Below are 22,337 nucleotides of genomic sequence, written 5' to 3'. Positions count from 1 at the left end.
TACTTCTAACTCAGCCTCCCAGAGTAGCTGGGGCCAGAGGCATGTACCTGGCTCAAATTGGTCCATTTAAAGAATGACAAGAAAGAGGCAAAAAGAAGTAACAAGAATCATAAACCCCCCCAAAATTGTGAGAAATAAATTAAAGTTATCAACAGTCACAATAAAAATATATAAATAAACAATTTGAATTTCTCACACTGGATAAGTCGCTCTATACATTTAGCAAGATCTGTGCTCACCAGAACAGCAAATACAGTTGTAAACAGGGAATATACAAAGGTATACCAGAAAAATGCTAATAAAAACAAAGCACATTTGTTCATCTAAATATCATATTTTGGGGGTGAATTCTCAGGTGCCAACTCAGACCTACTGAAACAGACAGTGTGGGGTTGGGGCTCAGCAATCCTGTTGTAATAACCTCTCTAGGGGTGTGTGATATTTGATCAAGTTTGCATACTGCTTTATGTAGACCCTGAACTCCAAATTCTACTGCTAGGAGATGAGATGGATTAGAACAGAGATCATATAGTTACAGAAAATTTATTAAAAATGGAAAATGATCCTTCACCCTAATAAAATACTGCAAACTTTCACCAAATCCTTAAATAGCCACAGGAGAGTGAATTCTTACCCCTCTAATTTCAACACAGTCTGGTTGCTCTTTTAAGTGACTGGCACAGGGACCTCATTACTACAAAACTGTAGTTGAAAACGCAGGCATAACATCAGATTCAAACCCCAGCCCTAGTCTTATGAGCTTGGGTGATGTAACAAATATCATTGTACCTTAGTTTTCTCACCTGTAAAAGGGGATTGTTGTGAAGATGAAATGATTTACCACAGTGCTAATTAGTAGTATTTGATGCATTAACAACAACAATAAACACAGTATTACAGTGTATATGATTAATGCGGAAAGCACATACATACAGAAACTTCTACTTTATTCTTCCAGTAAGACAATTTGTTCCTTTTTCTACAAAATTTTTAACTTGACTCAACCATTTTAAATGTCTTTCTCAATCCTATATCACTACATATTTTTTCACATTCTGTTTTCTTTATTAAACAAAAGTACATAAAGTTTATCCAAGCAATCGTAACTTGAACATTTTTGTTGTTTTTTCTTACTTTTGTATCAATAAGGCACATTTATAAAGGTCCAAAGATATACATCTTCCTTTCCTTCTTTTCTTTAAGCAACAAGTACTTTAGATTTTCTAATATGTAGGATGGATACTACAACTCAAAAGATAGACCAAATACCTGTCTGCTTAGATGGTTCAAAGCAAACTAACACCAGTACATAAGTAAAATAAATATTGAGCTCAGTAGCATGAAAACTACTTTAAATCAAATAAAACTTTTGCTCTGATCTGAAAAAAACAATGAATGTTTTCATCCGGTCCAGTGGTTCTCAGAGCAGGCCATACTTGCCTTACTATGTGGTATGCAGAGTTCAAGGATATTTTTTATTTCATAATAAGAATTTCCCCTAGTCTTGCAAAATATTTAAATGTCTGTTGGGACATTCATATTAGTGAAATATCTGTTTCCATTTTCTGAGACTATGACCCAAATATAAAGTAGTTTTCCCTACAAAATTTGAAAATGCACTGAAATTTTCAGGACTGCAGTTCATGAGTTTTGCTCTTGTGATGGAAATTTACTGAGTCTTGTTCACCATTCTGGAAAATTGTACCACCAACCACAAAGTCACTGGAGCTATCTGAGTAATCAGTACAATACATCTGTATTAACACACATACCACAATCTGTTCTTGTTACTGTCACACTCATGATAAGTCTTATTCTAATATATTTTCACTTATATTTCACTTATAAGTTATGTTGATATTTCTTTTAATTCAGCATAAATAGGTAATACTTTACACTTCAGAACAGCATAGGACATGACAAAATATTGTTTTAAAGAGGGGTTTTGGATTTTGATAGACTTAAAAGTCACTGAGTTACTCAAATCAGAGGCCTGAAAGAGTCACTTAGTAAAAATTTAACTGGAAAGATGAGGGAAGGTGGTTCAGTAAGGTTAGTTTTATGCTGGTCTCCATAAAACCAAAAATGAGTAATCAAAAGCTGGGAGCAAAATTCAGTGACCTAATGCAACCTCTTCATTGAACATATGAAGAAACTGAGGACCACATGATATAACAAATACCAATTGCTTATTTGAGTCTGGATGTGAATCACACTTCAAAACCAGTGACAGTTCTGTGGGTAATCTTTTTAGAACACCATGATCACCTCAGTAATTGAGAAAGGGATTCAGAGTAGGTAGAATGGAGAAAATCAAAAGAGACAGGATAAGGAACTAATTTAGAAGCTGGGGGGGGGGTCCTTTGGTGATTCATTTAGTAACTTGTTATATTTCATCCTCAGTCCTTAAGGCTTGCTAGTCACCAAAAAAAAAAAAAAAAAAAAGTAAAAGAAGTTTGAGAGAGAAAAAAAAAACTGGATAAATGAATCCTGGAAAAATTGACCTACACAACTATGCAAAATATTTTTGTGTAACTGATACAACAACTATAATTATTTTTACTTTTCCATTTTAATTGTAGAGAGCTTTGACTTGGCACAATGATCAAGTCAATCAGGTCAAAGTGTCCTTCCCCTTACAACATTTGCATGCTTCAGGAAGGGGAATTTCAGACGTCTTCCAATGAGGGTTGCTTCCGGCTGAGATTTGCTTTCAAATTTTTAAACATTTATCAGCAACAAATGTTTTATGTTAGATATGATACAAAAAGTTGACCTTCATTGTAATCTAAAGCATGCAATAATTAAAGATTCTCAAGATATATTTCATTAACTATCCACAATAGATAATGAATAAAATCCTATCATTTTTCCCATCTTCCAAAGTCTTATAACTTATTTCACTAACAAATGTATCCTGCATTCCTGCATGATGATTACATGCAAACCATTGTGTTAGAATGTGTGGGTTCTAATCCTGGCTCTAACTTGGTGGAGGTATGAATTTGGGTCAAGTATAGGTCCTCTGCTAGTCTCTATTTCTTCAGCATAAAAGAGGGGGTAATCATAATGTTAAATTTATTAGATTATTTAAGATCAAATGAGCTCATGCATGTATAAAGCACTTAGAAAAGCACTTGGCACATGTTATAGGTAACGAACAATTATTTTGTTGGTTAAATTCTATTGCTCAGAGTAGCCTTGACATGATAACCACAGATTGACCACATCCAAATAGTTCATCATCCCTTCTGCCATGAGTCTCCCCAAAATCTGCCTCTCTTATTCTTTTCTTTAGCTAGCTCCCAGTGACAGTTATTAATATTGCTTAAAAAAAAAATTCCAAGTCAATTTGTTTCCTATTGCACACGAATGAATTCCAAATTGAGGAGTTGCAATCAGCTATTCAAACTCTCCATAAAGTGGCCCAAATGGAGCCCAAAGCAGCTTTCCACCCTCTATACGGGCTCCATTTGTATTTTCGGCAAAGGATGCCAAGCATCCAATTGCACTTTCTTTGTTTTCCATTTCTTGGTTCATTTTCTTCCCTGGGTCTAGAGTGGCCTCCTTGCCTTTATCACTTTTCAAGGAACAGCTTCATGCTCCCACCTCATCATGAACCCTGCTCAAAGGCTCTGTCAGAATCAGTGCCATTTGTGTTTTGTCCCCCATCAAGTCCTCCTAGGGAGCACTGACCCCAGCAAGCCATGATTCTGAGGAGGATCTCCCTCTCCCATTGCACTGGGTACCACCAGGAGGCCAGTGCCAGACCTCATGATCTTTGCATTCCCCTTGGGGCTTTGACAATAGGGCACCTAGGAAGTGCTCAGCAAATGCTTTCTGAACTAAATTAAATTAAACGGTTGAAAAGGCATGTTCATTCTTTGTGGTCCTTGTGCGCTTCCCTGAAAGGCCCTCTAGTCAAAGGATTTAACCTTTGGGCTGAAGATTTTCATGCTCTTTTTCTCAACTCTAAGGGATAGGATTATTTAAAGAAGAAGAAAAAAGAATCCTTTCCATTTGATTATTTAAAAATTGTGGAAAACAAAGAAACATATTCTTTGTTTCAGGGGTTTTCAGGTATTTTTTTAGATTCTTGAAACCCCAGATCAGAAATGGTTTAAAATTCTTACCCAACTGAACAGAAAACAATGAATGAACTCAAGATTACTTCAGAAAACTGGACTTAAGCAAGGTATTCATATTGTCTTGTACTTTCTGTCCACAGTGAGTGTTTTAATTATTAAATATTTTGTGTTCATATTGTGCCAAGTTGAATAATTTATGTAGAATGAATGTAAATCTGTTCAATGAATGAAGTGATGGTACAAAAAAAAAAAGAGCTTAAAGTTAGTTGTAAATCCCATAACAGATGTTCACAGGAAAGACAGAGTTAAGAAAATTTCATCCTCATTTACTTAGAGCATAAGGTAGTTTAAACCTTTCAAAGGAAAATTTAGCTTTTTTTTTTTTTTTTTTAATCAGGTTTTCAAAATGCTAGCTCAGCCACAAGTCCTAACAGAGCTATGAATGCTTCTGTGATAGAAAGAAGGAAACAATATCTGATTTAAAGTCACAGAGCAGCCAGCGACAGGGAGACCAGAATCCGCATCTCCTGAACCTTGGTTCTCTGCATATCTCACTAGTGTTAGGTTGTGAGGCCTCCAGCCCAACTTCACCTCATACCCAGGGTCACATGCAGAGTTTATAAGCAGAGGGAAAAGATTTCCAGCGAAACTTATGTTTCTCATGTGCCTCCTCCATGTTAATTCCCTCTTCCCATTCATGCTAATCTCTAGCCCAGTGACTGTGTAATCGCCTTTCCCTCACCAAAGTGGCCTTCCAGAAAAGCTGAAGCCTTCACTTCCAGTTCCTGTATGACTGCAAAGGAATATCCTCTTTGACACATAAAGCCTGCTGTAGATTGTGATCTGGGAGTGGAGGCGGAGGAAGAAAGGGGTAGGAGATGAAAGGACATGGCATATTAGGAGAAGGGATTCCCTGCTAATTCTTTGGTAACACCAGTAAAATTAGAATAAAAACAGTAAGTTCCTTTAAAGTATTATAAAATGAGTTAAATGGCATAACATATGCAAAAGTGCTTAACCTAGATCTTGGCACTTACTAAATTCTGGAAATTTCGCTATTATTTTAGTAGTAATATAGAATTATTAATTTTGCTTTTCCACATTTAATATAAAAGAAAAGAGAAATGAGGGATTGGGTGGGGTTGGAGAAAAGGTAACTGGAAAAAAAGAGAACAGTATCTGCAAGAATGGACTAGAAGTAATATCAGAGACTGATTTCTGAGTGTCAAATGCTTCACAATTTCATGGTCTCAGAATGACTTCGTTTTTCATGTAGGAGAAGGAAAAAAATAACTGAATTAAATGTCAGAAAGGTCTACAATGATGTACTGAGAGGAGCAAAAGGATCATTTAAAAGACAACATTTTTATTAAAGTGTCCCCATTCATTAAAGTCCCCAATTAGGATAAATCATCCTTGATGGAGATGTCCACTCTGAGGGTAGGCCTTCACTGACCACTGTGGGAGTCTCTGTGCCCTGAAGGAGGGGGGTTGTCAGACCAGCTCGCTCTCCTCAGCCAGGAGCAGGAACACAAATTGTCCCCACCAAGAGCACTTCCTCATGGATAAAGTGGCCTAGAGAGGTCTATGCAGCTCCTGCCTCCATTTATACTCTCATAAAGTGAAGGGAGGAGCAAGGAAAGCCCTCATAATCATATTTATTAAGATCATTATATGATTCAGTGTCTCTCAATAGCTTCCAAAACTTGAGCTGAGAAACTGAAGTTCTTTCTGAAGCACAATCTCCCATTTGACTTTTCTAACTATCTTTAGCTCTGCTCTGGGTTAAACCAGATTCTCAAAAAATTATGAATATGCATTGAATCATATTGATGACCTATAACGTTGTTTTATTAGAGGGTCATTTTAGCCGGCTGCAGTAGCGAATGCCTGTAATCCCAGCAGCTTGGGAGGCTGAGGCAGGAGGATCACAAGTTCAAAGCCAGCCTCAGCAAAAGCGAGGCCCTAAGCAACTCAGTGATACCCTGTTTCTAAATAAAAGATAAAATAGGGCTGGGGATGTGGATCAGTGGTAGAGTGCCCCTGAGTTCAATCCCTGGTACCTGCCCATCCCCCCCAAAAAAAGTGTTAAAGGGTAATTTGGCCCTGTAACATTAGCATACACTAAAACAGGCCACGAAAAAAAAATATGTAAAATCTGTAACTGTATGAAAACAGTTGAAGATCTTGTTCATTGCAGCACACAGTGACTACTTTGTGTCTATCCACGGGGAGAATGTTTCCATCATTTCCTAGTCAGTAGTCCTTGACTTCTGCTAAGCAACTGGCTGTTATCCTCTTATGGATTGTATAATGCCTCACTTGTACCCTTTGCATGGGATTGTAAAAAATTTCAGCCAAATCTTTGTCTTATTTCTAATACATTTCATATATATATATATATATATATATATATATATATATATAGTTATGATTTAGAGACGGTGTTCCCTCAAAAGCTCATTTATGAGATAATGCAAGGAAGTTTAGGGATAAAATGATTGCATTAAGAGAGCTTTAACCTAATCAGTGCATTAATCCTCTGTTAGGGATTAACTGAGTGGTAACTGTAGGCAGGTAGGGTGCAGTGGAAAGGGGGTGGGTCACTGAGGGCACGCTTTGGGGGTTTATATTTTTTTCTGTGGTAAAGGGAGCTCTCTCTCTGTGTGTGTGTGTGTGTGTGTCCATCTCTCTCTCTCCTTTCTGGTGTGATATTCTAAGCCAATTTCCTCTACTACACTGCTCTTCCATTATTTCCTGCCTTAACTCGGGCCCTGAGGAACAGGGTCAGCCATCTATGGATTTAGATCTCTGAAATCATGGTCACAAAATACACTTTCCTCCTATAAAATTGTTCCTATCAGGTCTTTTGATCACAGTAGCAAAAAAAAAGTAAACTAACACACACACACACACACACACACATGAAAGTGTAAATATATATATGAAACTTTCAGGCATAATATTGTGTTCATTTAACATTAGTTTACTTTTCCACCATTATATTCTCCCCACCTTATATTACTCATAAAAATTTATTTTGATTTTCCATGTTATATGCCAACTTGAATCATCTGTTATACCACAATGAATGGATAGTCCTGATGATAAAGAAGTTATACAATAATACTTCACAGGATAAAGAACAGAGGGCATGTCAAGTCTATATAAATATAATAGAGTTCTAAAACTCATGAGAATTCCAGAAGTAGGCAGTTACCAATGTGGGTTCAGTTGTCTAATATGTTATATTTGGCATCACTCAGATCCTTGAGGTATTTTCCTCATGTTGTCATGAAGGCTGCTACAGCTCCATTAGTTCTACTGTTGATCAAAGCAAGTTGAAAGGAATGGGAACACGAGCAAGATCAGTGGACATCCAACTACATCTCAGGGGCTAACCCTGGGTCAAACTGCTATCCATACTTAGAAGGCAAACTAGCAGGATCAATGTCCAACATTTACAAACTACAGAGCAGGGACAGGTCAATAAGTAGGGCTGGGATTGGGTCTTGGGTGTGCAATTAATGCCATTGGCATCAACCATGGAAACACTTTCAACTTTCAGTTATATTCTTTCTCCATATTCTAACTTTTCATAGAAAACATAGGCTCCTGTCTAAAACCAAAGCACTTATACAATTAGAGGTTTGGTCAAGGAAAGACATTATTTTGCTAGACAACTTAGTGGACCCTTCACCCCAAGCCACTAATCTCCTTATGAAACATGGTACCTGGGCCTAGGTTCTGGGTAGTGCTCTTCTTTTAGAAAACATTTCAACCTGAAATGTTCTACATTTACAGTTATTCAAAGTGCAAATCCTCATTTACTTAGTATTACTCGGGTCAAAGCAAATATATGAATATATTTATATTATCAAAGGTGACTAATAGGACACTATCTCCATGGCTTTTGTTTTTAACTACAATTGCCATATTCTCTGCAGTGGCCACGCCCTTTGGCATGATCTAATTTGAACGACCGGGACTATCTGCTTGGAGAAGATGCTACAAGCCAGAGTGGCAATGCTGAATTTTTTAAACACTATTTTAAATGTATATGTGTATTTATTTAGTTGAACAAACTCCAAGTTATGAACTTAATGCTCTCCCTCATTTCAAGTAGCTTTGGCACTCAATTCTAATATTTTTGGCAGAAGTTCTCTGAGTTCAGTCAATTGTCTAATTTCAAGGTCTTGCACAATGCAGAATAATCATACAGAAAATTCAAGTTTCAAGGGCATGTTTTCATAGCAACCATGTATTAGGAACAGATGGGTTTTTTAGACAGAAGCATGAAGATTCTAACTCATTAAAATAGGAAATAAAAAATAGAATGAAATTATAAATCAACCACAGTGGCAGGTATATTAATATTCCTGTGTACTACTCCAAGAAAAGAAAACACTCATGCTATAATCTTATGGTAAAGTCTGAGCATAAAAACCCTTTTTAGTGAAAAATAGAGATTTAAATAACTTCACAGTAAGAAGGAATTCACAGAGAATTTCCGTAAATAGGTGACTTTGTTGAACTTGATACAGGTTCAAGTAAAGTTTAAAATTCTGTTTAAACTGCAGTATTTGGACTCACTTATCATGGCTTAGTGGTCTAAGTAACAGTTTAATAACTGAAAAGTGGGTGTTTTTTCACCCTGGGTCTTACCAATGATTTTCTCTGACCTTGGACTAGATACTTGACTCTATGGAATTGCTTCTCCAGGCATTCATGTTAGTTCTATAAAATAAAAATAAATTTTAAAAAATGGTAGATCAAATATACTAGTAATAAACCTGGAGAAGTTAAGCAAGTAACAATGTATCTTCACTGATATCTCAACAGACTTTGGAACTTGATTTATTCTGCTGCTTAAATGATTTCACCTTCTTTCTAAGAAGCACAAGTCCTTGAATAAAAACAAAATGAAACATTGTCTTGTTTTGCTGAGGCTCCTGCCTATATCTAGAATGTCTACTATTAAAATGCCATTCTTTATTAGCTTTTGGCAGCATCTGGCGAGCCACTAAAAATACTCCTTTGTATGGAACTAAAGGAAGATAACAAGTCCATTCCTTGATGAGCTGACAATTCTGTCTGGGTTTGTGGGAGGTGGAACTTGAGAATAAAAGGGTCTGAGTAAATGAACTCTTGTGTCCCTATCTTATCTGGCTTATTGCTGTACTACTTTATCAGAAAGATCTTACTAGGTCCAAATGGCCCCCTACGCCATCCTATGCATGCATATATCTGTGTTTTTGCACACAAGGTGAAGGACATTTAAGACATTACAGAAAGGACAGTGTAAAGAGAAGAGAGTGAGAGAAAAAAGAATGGTAGCCAAATGCTCAAAATATAGCAAGCCTATGAAAAACAAGCAGAGCCTTTCACAAGTATCTGCCTGAGATTTCACTGTCTTTTCCTTCTTAGCAGAACTAATAAATAGTCCCAGGACTGAAAATTCTTCCCTGTGCCTCTCACAGATGAAAACCAAATACACTTGTGAAATGATAGATCCACAAAAGAAAACAGTCTCCATAGAAATGACTTCTCTCAGTGAGACAACATCAAATTCAAACAGCAACTTTTGAATTTCAAAGATGGTCAGAGATTAAAAATTGTTTATTCCTAATTAAGTAGAAGGATCAAAGTTTGATTCTGGAGAGAGACTCAGATATTGTTTGCAATAGGATCGACTCAAAACTATTAAACTTAGTATAAAACTATAAAAAATATAGTTCTAATCATAGTCTTATGATTAGAATTAGTGTTTCTGTGATGTAAATATAGGGATACAGCAGTTTTCTGTTGTTGATTAATTTTAATAGTAGCCATTCATACTTAGCATAAGGTATGCCAGGCACTGTTCTCAGTATCTCACATTCAGTCTTGGTCTACTCACTACAGCTCTTGATAAAGCTACCATTATTAACCCCATTTTCAGAGATGCAAATTTTTAATCAATCTCATCCTAAAGAGTGTAAGGACAGGAAGAAGACAAAAGTTATCAAATCACAGCATTTCTTTTTAAATCTCCCACTTCTTTTATGTAAAATACTGTGTTATAAAATTTTGCTTATGTTTAAAAACTCTAGTAAACAATGAACCTTTCTTTTTTTTTTTGGGGGGGGGTCATGAATCACCAAACATTTCTGTCTACTAGCAGCAAACATTCAGCTACAGAGCATGGCTCAGTGTTCCAGAGGGGAGTGCTGAGTTCAAGGACATGTCTACCCTTAAAATGACATTGACCTTGAGTAACCCACAAGAAAGAGGACTGGGTCAGGCAACAGAGGACATGAGTCCAGCTTCAGACTATGATGAGGAAAAAACACTAACTTATTTACAGGGAGGGTAAATATATACATGAGAAAATAGACACATGGAAAATGTAAAATCCTTGGAAGGTACCTTGGCCAGTCAATCTATTTCCTTTTGGGTTTTCATTATGTCCAATAGAATTCCATAGGCATTATTATAGATTACATTCCCTGTAAAACCTATTGGCTCTTTCTAGATAAATAAGCCTGTGTCGAGGATGATTCATTTCTACTTCTCCCACTCAGAGTCAGAGGAATGGCTTTATTGGAACAGTGGACCTGCCTATGCTGAAACAGTATGACTGCAGCCTGTGCTCTCCTTTAGCAAAAGATGTGAGGAACAAAGGAGAACCTGTGTCTTCACTATGCTGTTTCAAAACCTAGGAACCAAAGATTTCAACAGTCCTCCAAATGAGGACAAATCCTATTTGGGATAGTATAAAATAGATACTGATGAACTCTGGCAATCAGACAGGAGGAACTGAAAAAACAAGAGAGGACAAAAGACAAAATGAAAACTGGGGAAAAAATTAAAAGCAAGAAGTGGCTTGAAAGATGGAAGAGTGCAGAAAAAGGAATGGGAACAGAAAACTACAGCTTGTATTTTCCCACTGTCTAGGGAGGCCACGAAACAAATGCTACAGATCAGCCTGAACCACTGGACACCCTGACGCCCTGGAGAGTAAAGTCGTTAATCACTCAGTTCCTGCTTCTTCTTCTTCTTCTGGAAGTCAGTCAGACAGACTCTGCAGGGTCCAGCAGCAAAGAATTCCATCTCAGCACCCATAAGGAGGGTTGCTTCCAAGTGTACTACAGAGCTGACACCGAATCTGATTCTTTTCAAAAATTTGCCACTTTGGGCATGTTTTTAATTTAATGGTCCTATTTTTTTAATGAGTTAAGTAGTTTGTGGGTTTTAGAAATTGAATTTTCACCCAATCCATACTGCAGCTCATCTTTTATGGACAGTTCTACTATACCCCAAACTCACTTGTCCTTGGGTACCAGGCTCTGCACACACGATTAAATTTAGTCCTCTCTCAGACACAGATGACCCCACTGTTGCAGCTTCTTGAAATATGTTTCTTTTAGATTCTGAGAACTGTATAAACCTTCTTTTAAAAAAATTCTCTTGTGTCTCTACAAAGTTTTAAAAACTATGATTTTTCTGCAACCCACTGACAACAGAAAAGACACACTATCATTGCATACCAGAGCACCAGCCACCAGACAAAATAACTGCACTGGGTCCAAATCCAGTAACAGATATCAATTCCTTGGAAAACAGTTCGTAATTTAACTTACTGTTATCTCTTCAAACAGGCTATTTCTAATAGGAGACAGATGATACTGTACCAAGCTTTAGGAGAAGAGTGGCTTCCTGGGTTTCCTTAAATGAGCTCACTATCAAAAGATTTTTGATGGGTTCTCAAGAATGGGAAATTGCATTACCAGTCTCATGTCTGAAAGCAGAAGTCTGTATGCTTTCAGGGTAAATGGAAACAATGATTATCGCATGTTGTTTGCAGTATGCCAAAATAAGAACATAATATTTCCAGTTGGAAAAAATACATAAATAGGTAGATAAAGTAGTAAAAAATGAAAATGTATTGTTCTTTCAAGGATATGTTCATACAGAGGGTCCCCAGAGCATAGTGATTTATTATAGCATTCTACTTAGTGCTGCTATTTTGCATGAAGGTCACCATTTGTGTTGGTAAAAACCCAAATAAACAAACAAAACACCATATGGCTAAACACACAGTTCTTTAGAGCAGTGATATTGTTTTAATATCTCTAAGAGGAACTGATGGAGAATATAGTAAATCAAAGATCAGCAACAACCACCCTCATGATTATTCAAAAAAATTAACACATGCGACACAGTGCAGTGACTCTCTAAAAGCCCTGGAGGATCCAACAAGTGTCAAAACACAAGTAGAAGTCAATCAGCAACCTCAAAACCTGATTTTACAGTTGCTTCCCAAGATATCTAAAACACTAAGAGGTCTCCTTAAATATCATTGCCAGATTTAATTGATAAAACCAATAGATTTTAAAAGACCATGGTTGTTTCAAAGCCATCACTAGATAATTTCTCACTATAGTCTGCAAACTGAAGTTAACCTGATAAATGACAAATGATCCTAAAGTATGAGCTGAGTCATTTTACCTGCATGATCCTTAGTCTCCTCAGTTGCAAAGTGAGACTCAGGTCTGTGTCTTTCCTATTCACAAGGTGATTGTGAAGTTCTAAGGAGGTAACAGGTGGAAACCGAGTGAGAAGTGAGAGTGGCTACACAATGTGAGGAAATTTTACAATGTATCTATGAAGTTGATGTAGGGCCTGTAAGGCCTTCACCTTCTGAAGTTAGCAAGAAAAGAAATTTTGTTCTTGTTCTCTTAAAAAAGAAAAAAGTTTTAGAAAAAGAATAGTATTTTCAAATAATGAATATGTTGATAAAAAAAATTTCATTGTCTGCAGTGATTTCCTTCATCTCTAGAGCTGCCTTGTGAGTCTGCAAGGGAAAATTGCTAGAGGGACACAGCAGCCCCTTCAGTGAGGAGCGATTTGGGATTGAAGAGGGTTTGCAATGAGTCACTTCACAAGCTTTCCTCCATGAGACCAATGCTTCTCTTGAATACTTTGCTTGAATGTTTTAATTAAGGGCTGACACTCCTCTTTTCTGACTCTCGGTTTGTAAGCCCAGGCTTTCTATTCAAGACTTTGTCTCCTGTAAATGAAAGACACAAATGATAAATATGCACGTGTCCGGAACGGACATGCGTGCTCTGCTGCCTGCCCCTGCTGGGCCCATCTGCTCTGATGGCAAGGTGCCCACTAGGCAAGCTGGCCCATTTCACTTCCGCAGAGCTGCCAGCTTTCCAAGGGTCTGTGAGTGGGTACACTGTGGTGAGAGCTAGCTTTCCGCAAGAAGCCCTTCCACCACCCTGCATATGGGTCTGTTTGCACTTGACCACACTTGCTGGCTCTCATGGGTCATAAAACAAATGCTCCTTGGTGTGCGTAAGAAGAGGGCAGGCAGTGCTAGTATTTCAGGCATCAAGGAACATAGAACACATGTAGAACTTCCTGTAGGAAATGGCTCAGAGTGGAGGAGGAGGTCACGGCTGAAAGGGAGAGGAAAATGATCCATATATCTATTATTAGTAGGAGAAGCAAGAATATTAGCCCGAAGGTCCCAGTGTGAGCATTTTATTGTCCTGCATAAAAGTCCATTTCTCTCTCTCCTATGGTTCTAGAAATATCTGGGATAGGCAGCCGGTATACAGACAGTATTTCCCTGTCTACAGGGGCACTGACGACCCCACGTAGCATGCTCTTTTCTATCCCTCTTCAAACTAAATCCAAAAGCACCAGAGGAAAAGGGGCAGGATGCAAAGCTTGGAGACTTGAGAATAGAGGGGTACTAGTGAGGTAAAAAGGACCAACTGTTTAGCAATGGCTCTGTTCTTTATAAATATTAGTGTGCAAAAAAACAAAAAAGCAAACAATATCATGAATACAATGAATGACAGAGATCAAGACATGTCATCTAAATATACACAAATTTCATGTAAGTCCAAGGGGTGAGAATGGAAGGCACTGCCACAGGAAAATCCAGAAAGGTGACAACTACTATATTTACATATTCATTTATTCAACATATACTGAATGAGCAACTGAATATGTGCCAGTGCTAGGGCTAAACAGGTGAACAGACACAGATAAAACCCTTTCCCTCATGGAGCTTCCTTTCTAGGGAGTGGGGTGAGAGAGCAAATAGCCAAATCCATTTATGCCATGATGTCAGGGAGTAATAAAGACTTATGAGGAAAAGCAAAAGAGTAAGACGGCAAAGTGACAGAGGTGCCGTTTTAGATAGGACGGGCAGGGAAGGCCTCACAAAGGATGAGATGTGAGCAGAGATCTGTGTGATGGCAAAGAATGAGCCGTGGAAAGCTCTGGAGGAACAGTGATCCAGGTAGCAGAAACAAAGTACAAGGGTCCTGAGGTGGGCAACGCTTGGCTTGTTCAGAGAACAGCAATGAGGAAGGAGGGAAGGCAAGGGACAGAGTGATATGAGGCGACTCGAGAGAACAAAACCAGGTACTTGTGGGTACTGCTTGTGAAGGCTCTGAGTTTTAATCCAAGTGTGAAAGGAAACAAAGGATTTTGGATGATGAGTGACATTATCTCTGATGTGCACTTTAATATAATTGCTCTTGCTTCATTTCTGAAGGACTAACCATGAGATACAAAAGTAGAGGCAGAGGCCAGCCAGATGGTGCATGCCCGTAATCCCGGCTGCTGAGAAGGCCAAGACAGGAGGATCATGAGTTCACAGCCAGCCTCAGCAACTTAGTGAGGCCCTAAGCAACTTAGCAAGACCCTGTCTATAAATAAAATATTTTTAAAGGGCTGGAGATGTGGCTCAGTGGTTACACACCTCTGGGGTTCAATCCTCCTCCGTTCTGAGGGGGGAATAAAAAATGAGTGTCAGGAAGCCAGTCACCCAGCTACCAAAGTAATGTACACAATTGATAATATTGACTGGGATTGAATACGTCTTGGTGGAGCAGGTGAGGAATGGTGAGACTGGGTTTTGAGGACTCAGCTGACAGAATTTACTGATAGATTGGTTATAAGGTGTTGGGGGAAGGGGAAGACAAGAATAACACCTAGGTTTGGGTTTGAGCAACTGGCTGACTGTTGGGACCATACCAAGATGAAGAAAGATGGGGGGGCACATATCAGGGAAGGGAGGAATCAAGCCTTGCATTTGAAATATTGAGTAGGTAGTTGGAAAGAAGCCTCTACAATTTAGACTTCTGTCATCAGAAAATACAGTCAAAACACCAGAAACATATCTGTCTCATGTGGAATACTCAATAAATGATGGCTTTTATGCTGTTGTGGTTATTGTAGTTAATATCGCACCAACACCATCTTTTGCTCTGAGATGTTGCCACAGGGAAGGATTTGATGAATGGAATAGGCTAGTGGTTAAGACAGGGACTGTTTCAGGCATCTACCAAAACGTTTTCTAGATCTGAATAAGATGGAAAATCTACGTGATGCTATCACATGTTTAAAAGCAATTGTTTATCTAGAAAGGAAATGGCAGGGGAACCACAGTACCAAATTCCAGAGTCCTGTGCAACATCCCAGAGCAATGATTCTGAGATATTCCAGACACACCTGGGAAATATTGAAAAACGGAGCCAGAAAAGATCCACTTCAGGTGAACTAACTCAAAGTCTTCAAGAGTAAAATTGCAGAATACATCATTTCAAAGTGTTCCCTGGGGAACTGAACAGTGGTCCAAGGACACATTCTTCTAAGCCAAGACATGAAACGTTCACCAACACTGACTGTGAGACAGCAGCACAAAGATCATGGTCATCTTTTATATAAAGCAGGCACACAAAGCTCCTTTCTCCTTTTTTTTCTTTTGTAGTGGGGATTGAACACAGGGTCACTTGACCACTGAGCCACATCCCCAGCCCTATTTTGTATTTTATTTAGAGACAGGGTCCCACTGAGTTGCTTAGCACCTTGCTTTTGCTGAGGCTGGCTTTGAACTCGAAATCCTCCTGCCTCAGTCTCCCAAACTGCTGGGATTATAGGCGTGCACCATGACACCTGGTTCATTTCTTAAATATATCAGAATATGACTATCAAAAATAGGCTTGTTTTTCAGGATAGTTTTAGAAGCCATGAGTTAAAGGATACTACCATATCTTGAAGAATATTTGGACTCCAGTTTCTTCTGAGACTGTAGCCACAGTCACCCATGCAAGTCCATGTTACTATTTGAGTCATGGCATTTCAAAAAAAAAAAAAAGTATGAGATAGGGAACAGACAATTTAAGGACTTTAACTAAAGCCTGCTTCCAGCAAATCATGTGACATGAGGACATTTTCTTTACCCCTTTAGATCACAGCTTTCTCATCTTTACATTTGGAATCTCACTTTCGCAGTGATTGTCAAAAAGCCCTAAGTTACATTCTACTATCCTTCCTAACCTCATATCCCCTCCCCTCCCTTCCCTCTCCTCTACCTACCTAATCTAAAGGAACTCTACTCTTCCCTAGTGCCCCCATTTATTGTGAATTAGCATGAAACAGACATTGTTACCTTATGTACATATATGATTGCATGACCGATGTGATTCTACAACACGAACAATCAGAAGAATGGGAAATTATCCCCCATTTATGTATAATATATCAAAGTGCATACATGAATTCTACTGTCATGCATAACTAATTAAAACAAATTAAAAATTTATTTTAAAAGATCCTAAGTTTCCATATTACTGCTTAACATAAAGTTTGGATAACCTGAAGATAACTCTGCTTCTAACTATTTCCAGATCCACATTAAGACGTTGCTATGGTTCAGATAAGTGTCTCTCAAAGGTCCACGTTTAAAAGTCTTGGTCCCATCATGGCCCTTTTGGGAGCCTTTAGGAGACAGGGCTTACTGGGAGCATGCTGTAAAAGACTATTCTGGAACCCTGGTTTCTTCCTCTTCCTTTCTTGCTTCCTGGCTGTGAAGTGAGCAATTTTGCTCTGCCACACACTCTAGTCACAATGTGCTACCTCCCCACAGGCCCAAAGAAGTGGGAACAAAAATCATGGACTGCAATCTCCAAAACTGAGAGTCAAAAATCAGGCTTTTCCCTTTATTTTATTATTATTTATTGTTTGGCAGTACTAGGGTTTGAATCCTGGTCCTTCCTTGTACATGCTAGGCAAACTTTCTATCACTAACTACATCCCCCACTCAAACCTTTTTTCTTTATAAGCTGATTATCTTGGATGTTTTGTAAGAGTGATGTAAAGCTGACTAGCACAGACATCATTTGGGGGAAAAATGTTTTTCTCTTCTTAAAAATTAGTTTGAAAAATATTATACAAATGATCTCAAATGTATCTTTCAAAGGAAAAAAAGAAAGGCAATATTCTCATGATAGGCCAAGCATTTTGGGCTTGTCATCTTGTTTGGTCTTCACTGGAATTTTGTAAACTCCAGGGTTATGAATACACCTATTTCATGAAAAAGAAATTTGAGGCTCAGAACACAATCTGTAAACACAACCATTACATTTCAGATTCAGGCTTAAAGTGCACCAAAACCTTTACATTAACTATAACATTTGTGTCTAAAATTGTATGATCTCTGTTTTAGACTTAAAGCAATATAACCTAAATTTATAACATCTTTCCTTAGCTCTCAATGATTGCTGAGAATCTTCAAAAACTGTCCACCATAAAATTCTCCCCCCAAATTTGGCTTTATATGAGAAAACTATTAAAAGGGCAGTTTCTAGATATTTGTTAGTTTTCTCAAATACAAGGAGTTTGAAACAAATTTCATACCTTCCATCCAAACCTGCTCCTCTTTGCTATCTTTTTATATATAACCACCCATCTACTTTCCATTGTTCCTTCTCTCTAAATCATCCGTAAGACTCTGGTCAATTTTCCTCACAAGTATTTCTCTTCCTTCCTTTTTGTCTTTATGTTCCTGCTTTAATTCTCTCTCATCTAAGCTTTCGTGACAGCTTACACCTACCCACTGGCATCTTCTCTTGTATCTTTCAATGTTTTGTCCTCTGTGCGTTCTTATAATTTAACCTACAAATTTGAAAGTTTTTCTCTGTGTAATTCCCCAGTTACACTAGAACTCTTTTAAAGGACTGTGTTCTACTAGTTTTCTTGTCTTTACTGCCTAACAGTGTCTCATACATAACAGCCTCTCACAAAAATGTTTGCTGAATGAAAGAAAAAAAATTGACAGGTTGAAATTAAACACATTTTTTGCTGGAGAAATTGAACAACAACAACAACAACAAAAAACAATGAATCTCAACCGAAACGTTAAACCTTATACAAATATTAACGCAAAATAGAACATGGATTTAAGTGTAAAATAATGAAAGTTTATGAAAAAAAATAAGAGAAAATCTTTGTGATGTAGGGTATAGCAGTGGTCAAACAGATTAGAGGTCAGAGGTTAGGGATGGAGGCTCAGAGGGGGGGTAGAGAAGTGGGCAAGGCTATAACAGGGCAGCAACAGAGATCCTTACAGTGATGGAACTGTTCTAAATCTTGACTGGGTTGGTGTTTACACCAATCAACTCATGATAAAATTGCATAAGGAAAACACACACACACACACACACACTGCTGTAAAACTCGCAAAGTCCAAATAAGGTTTGTGGATCATGTTTGTGTCAATTCCCTGGTTGTGATGTTTTACTACAATTTTGCAAGGTGTTATCATCAGGTAAGCCAGGTGAAAATTTCATGGAACTTGTGCATAACATCTTAAAACTGCATGTGAATCTATTATTATTATCTCAAAATTAAAAAATAAAAGTTTTGAAAGTTGAAGACTTTTAAGAATATTATAAGAACTTAGGGCAGCTTCAGTGTGAGAAAATTTGACAATCTATTAAACAATAGCAGCTACTTGGTTAAAGGTTTTCGACAATCATGTAGATGAATAAGATCCATTATATTTTTAAAACTTCCGATGCATTTGTAGAAGAGGTTGGCTGAAAGGCTAAAGGGTCTTGTCCCTTCATCAATATTTGAGAGACTTAGTGTGTGGCCTTGGTCCATCCACTTCAGCTTCTCTCTGATGAAAAGATGGAGCTGGCTGATATTTATGCTTTCTTTTAAAGTTAATGTTCCAAAAGCACATCATGATCCTAAGCCAAGAGTAGAGGATAGGGTTTGAACTTCCTAGAATAAAAAGAGAAAAAAATCACTAAAACTTGATTAGAAGAAAAAAAGGCTAAAATCTTCTCCTTTGGTAAGTGGTTGTAGGGTAGCTCTTGTTAATAATAAGAAACCTATCTCTGGAAGCAGAATACATCAAGCAATGTACAGTGTTTAAGAACACCTGACTAGGAAAACTGGAAAACTAACAGCACCATCCTCTTAAAACATAACTAATAGAGAACCAGGCGATGTTCTAGTAAGCAGAGCAGTTTACAATACCGTTAGAGATGAGGATTATTTCACAAAAAAAGTTGTGACTATGAAATAGCAAGTAAGATGCTTCAAGAATGGTTTTGTTGTATGTATGTGCAAGTGTTTTTAAAATATTTGCCCAAGAAACTAACATCCTTTTGCATCACAATAGTAGTTTTCAAGGAGACAAGTAGAGATTTAAAACCGGAGGAGCACAAGAACATGGATTTCCTGACACAAGAAACCATGAGGATTAGTCAACTGATAGTCACAACAGTGATTAAGGGTGCTGTGGAGATCAGGCTGTGCTCTGCTCAGAGTTACTCCAGGATGTATAAAGGAGTTTTCAGACTATTCCTAAACCTGTGTTAGCTATTCTACTTTATAAAGCCATAGTTTGCCATAAGCTACTCCATTTTGGTTTTAAGGACTGAGGTGGAATGACTCTATACCTTGTTTGTACAAGTAAGCAAACATCATCTGCTTGGCACAACTGTGAGGCATAAACTGATATATCCATTAATGGTGGTAGTAAGAATGACCACCTGTGAACTGATGGAATTCACCAGGAACACATGAAGCATGAGCATATCAAACTCATATTGGAAAAACCAGGTCCATGAGCTTATCAAACATACCAGACCATCAAATGATGCAACTGCCACACTCATGACCAACAAAAGCACTCCGAGCCTGAAACCAGTGGATTCTGACCCCATCACCTGGTCACTCGTCATTAGCCCTGCCCAGGAAAACTGCCACAGCGATCAAGCTCTGAATTTCTGTCCTCAGGCATTAGTAGCGTGCCATTTTTCCTGCCAGTGATGACCATGCAAGTCCCACTCCAAGCTGACATCTCAAGCTGACACTCCAAACTAACACTGTGAAACAGTTATCCATTGTCCATTGGGACCTTGGCACAGAATAAGTTCCTGTGCTTTGATAGCTCTGCTTCCTGAACAGGTTCTTTGGCTGGTTCTTAATCTAATCTGCTTAATCTTATCTGACCACCTGTGGGGGTTCTTTGCCTTCATATCAGCTCTTTCCTGTGGCTCTCAGTTCAGCCTTCTGAATCCCTGTGGCTGCCTTAACCCTTTCTTAGCCTTTCTGATATGTGTGTGTGTGTGTGTGTAAATTGTGTGAAATGTGATGTGTGACTTGAGGACTTGAGTGTTATATATATGAGAAATTAAGATTGGAATAAAAGAACTTGTGTTTACTCAGTGAGTGGATGTCTGCCTGGTGACCCATGAGTATTCAGTGAACTGCCACTGGTATAAGGATGTAGCCTGTGAATGTATTGTTATTCAGTAAATTCTTTTTTTTTTTTTTTTTTTAATTTTTTATTGTGGGTTGTTCAAAACATTACAAATTTCTTGACATATCATATTCCACACTTTGATTCTAGTGGGTTATGAACTCCCACCTTCACCCCATACACAGATTGCAGATTCACATCAGTTACACATCCATTGATTTACAAATTGCCATACTAGTGTCTGTTGTGCTCCGCTGCCTTTCCCATCATCCACCCTCCCCCCTCCCCACCTCTCCCCTCCCCTCCCCTCCTCTCTCTCTACCCCCTCCACTGTATAACCCTGAGGGTCTCCTTCCATTACCGTGCAATTTACCTTCTCTCTCCCTTTCCCTCCCACCTCTCATCCCTGTTAAATGTTAATCTTCTTCTCCTGTTCTTCGTCCCTACTCTGTTCTTAGTTACTTTCCTTATATCAAAGAAGACATTTGGCATTTGTTTTTTAGGGATTGGCTAGCTTCACTTAGCATAATCTGCTCTAATGCCATCCATTTCCCTGTAAATTCTATGATTTTGTCATTTTTTAATGCAGAGTAATACTCCATTGTGTATAAATGCCACATTTTTTTTATCCATTCGTCTATTGAAGGGCATCTAGGTTGGTTCCACAGTCTTGCTATTGTGAACTGTGCTGCTATGAACATCGATGTAGCAGTGTCCCTGTAGCATGCTCTTTTTAGGTCTTTAGGGAATAGACCAAGAAGGGGAATAGCTGGGTCAAATGGTGGCTCCATTCCCAGCTTTCCAAGAAATCTCCATACTGCTTTCCAAATTGGCTGCACCAATCTGCAGTCCCACCAGCAATGTACAAGTGTACCCTTTTCCCCACATCCTCGCCAGCACTTGTTGTTGTTTGACTTCCTAATGGCTGCCAATCTTACTGGAGTGAGATGGTATCTTAGGGTGGTTTTGATTTGCATTTCTCTGACAGCTAGAGATGTTGAGCATTTTTTCATGTACTTGTTGATTGACTGTATGTCCTCCTCTGTGAAGTGTCTGTTCAGGTCCTTGGCCCATTTGTTGATTGGGTTGTTTGTTCTCTTATTGTCTAATTTTTTGAGTTCTTTGTATACTCTGGATATTAGGGCTCTATCTGAAGTGTGAGGAGTAAAGATTTGTTCCCAGGATGTAGGCTCCCTATTTACCTCTCTTATTGTTTCTTTTGCTGAGAAAAAACTTCTTAGTTTGAGTAAGTCCCATTTGTTGATTCTAGTTATTAACTTTTGTGCTATGGGTGTCCTATTGAGGAATTTGGAGCCCGACCCCACCGACTGTAGATCGTAGCCAACTTTTTCTTCTATCAGACGGCGCGTCTCTGATTTGATATCAAGTTCCTTGATCCATTTTGAATTCACTTTTGTGCATGGCGAGAGAAAGGGATTCAGTTTCATTTTGTTGCATATGGATTTCCAGTTTTCCCAGCACCATTTGTTGAAGATGCTATCCTTCCTCCATTGCATGCTTTTAGCCCCTTTATCAAATATAAGATAGTTGTAGTTTTGTGGATTGGTTTCTGTGTCCTCTATTCTGTACCATTGGTCCACACGCCTGTTTTGGTACCAGTACCATGCTGTTTTTGTTACTATTGCTCTGTAGTGTAGTTTGAAGTCTGGTATCGCCATACC

General features: G+C 38.3%; 1 protein-coding gene across 2 annotated transcripts in view; it reads right to left on the bottom strand.

Moving 5' to 3' along the window:
- The window catches only part of Dtna (dystrobrevin alpha), a 359,640-nt gene that overhangs the window by 308,457 nt on the left and 28,846 nt on the right, over positions 1–22,337 (bottom strand). Inside the window, exon 2 of one of the 2 annotated variants that reach the window (XM_058573947.1) lies at positions 8,754–8,825. The exons of the other annotated variant lie outside the window; for it this stretch is intronic. The gene's annotated coding sequence lies outside the window, so the exon portion shown is untranslated. The remainder of the gene's footprint in view (positions 1–8,753; positions 8,826–22,337) is intronic. 2 annotated transcript variants of the gene reach the window in all.

This window comes from Marmota monax, unplaced genomic scaffold (genome assembly GCF_021218885.2).
Source record: "Marmota monax isolate L192 unplaced genomic scaffold, Marmota_monax_Labrador192_F-V1.1 WCK01_AAM20220418_F8-fsc00031, whole genome shotgun sequence".
NCBI lineage: Eukaryota > Metazoa > Chordata > Mammalia > Rodentia > Sciuridae > Marmota > Marmota monax.
Note: the sequence above shows the minus strand (reverse complement) of the source record. Positions and strands in the feature narration are given on the sequence as shown.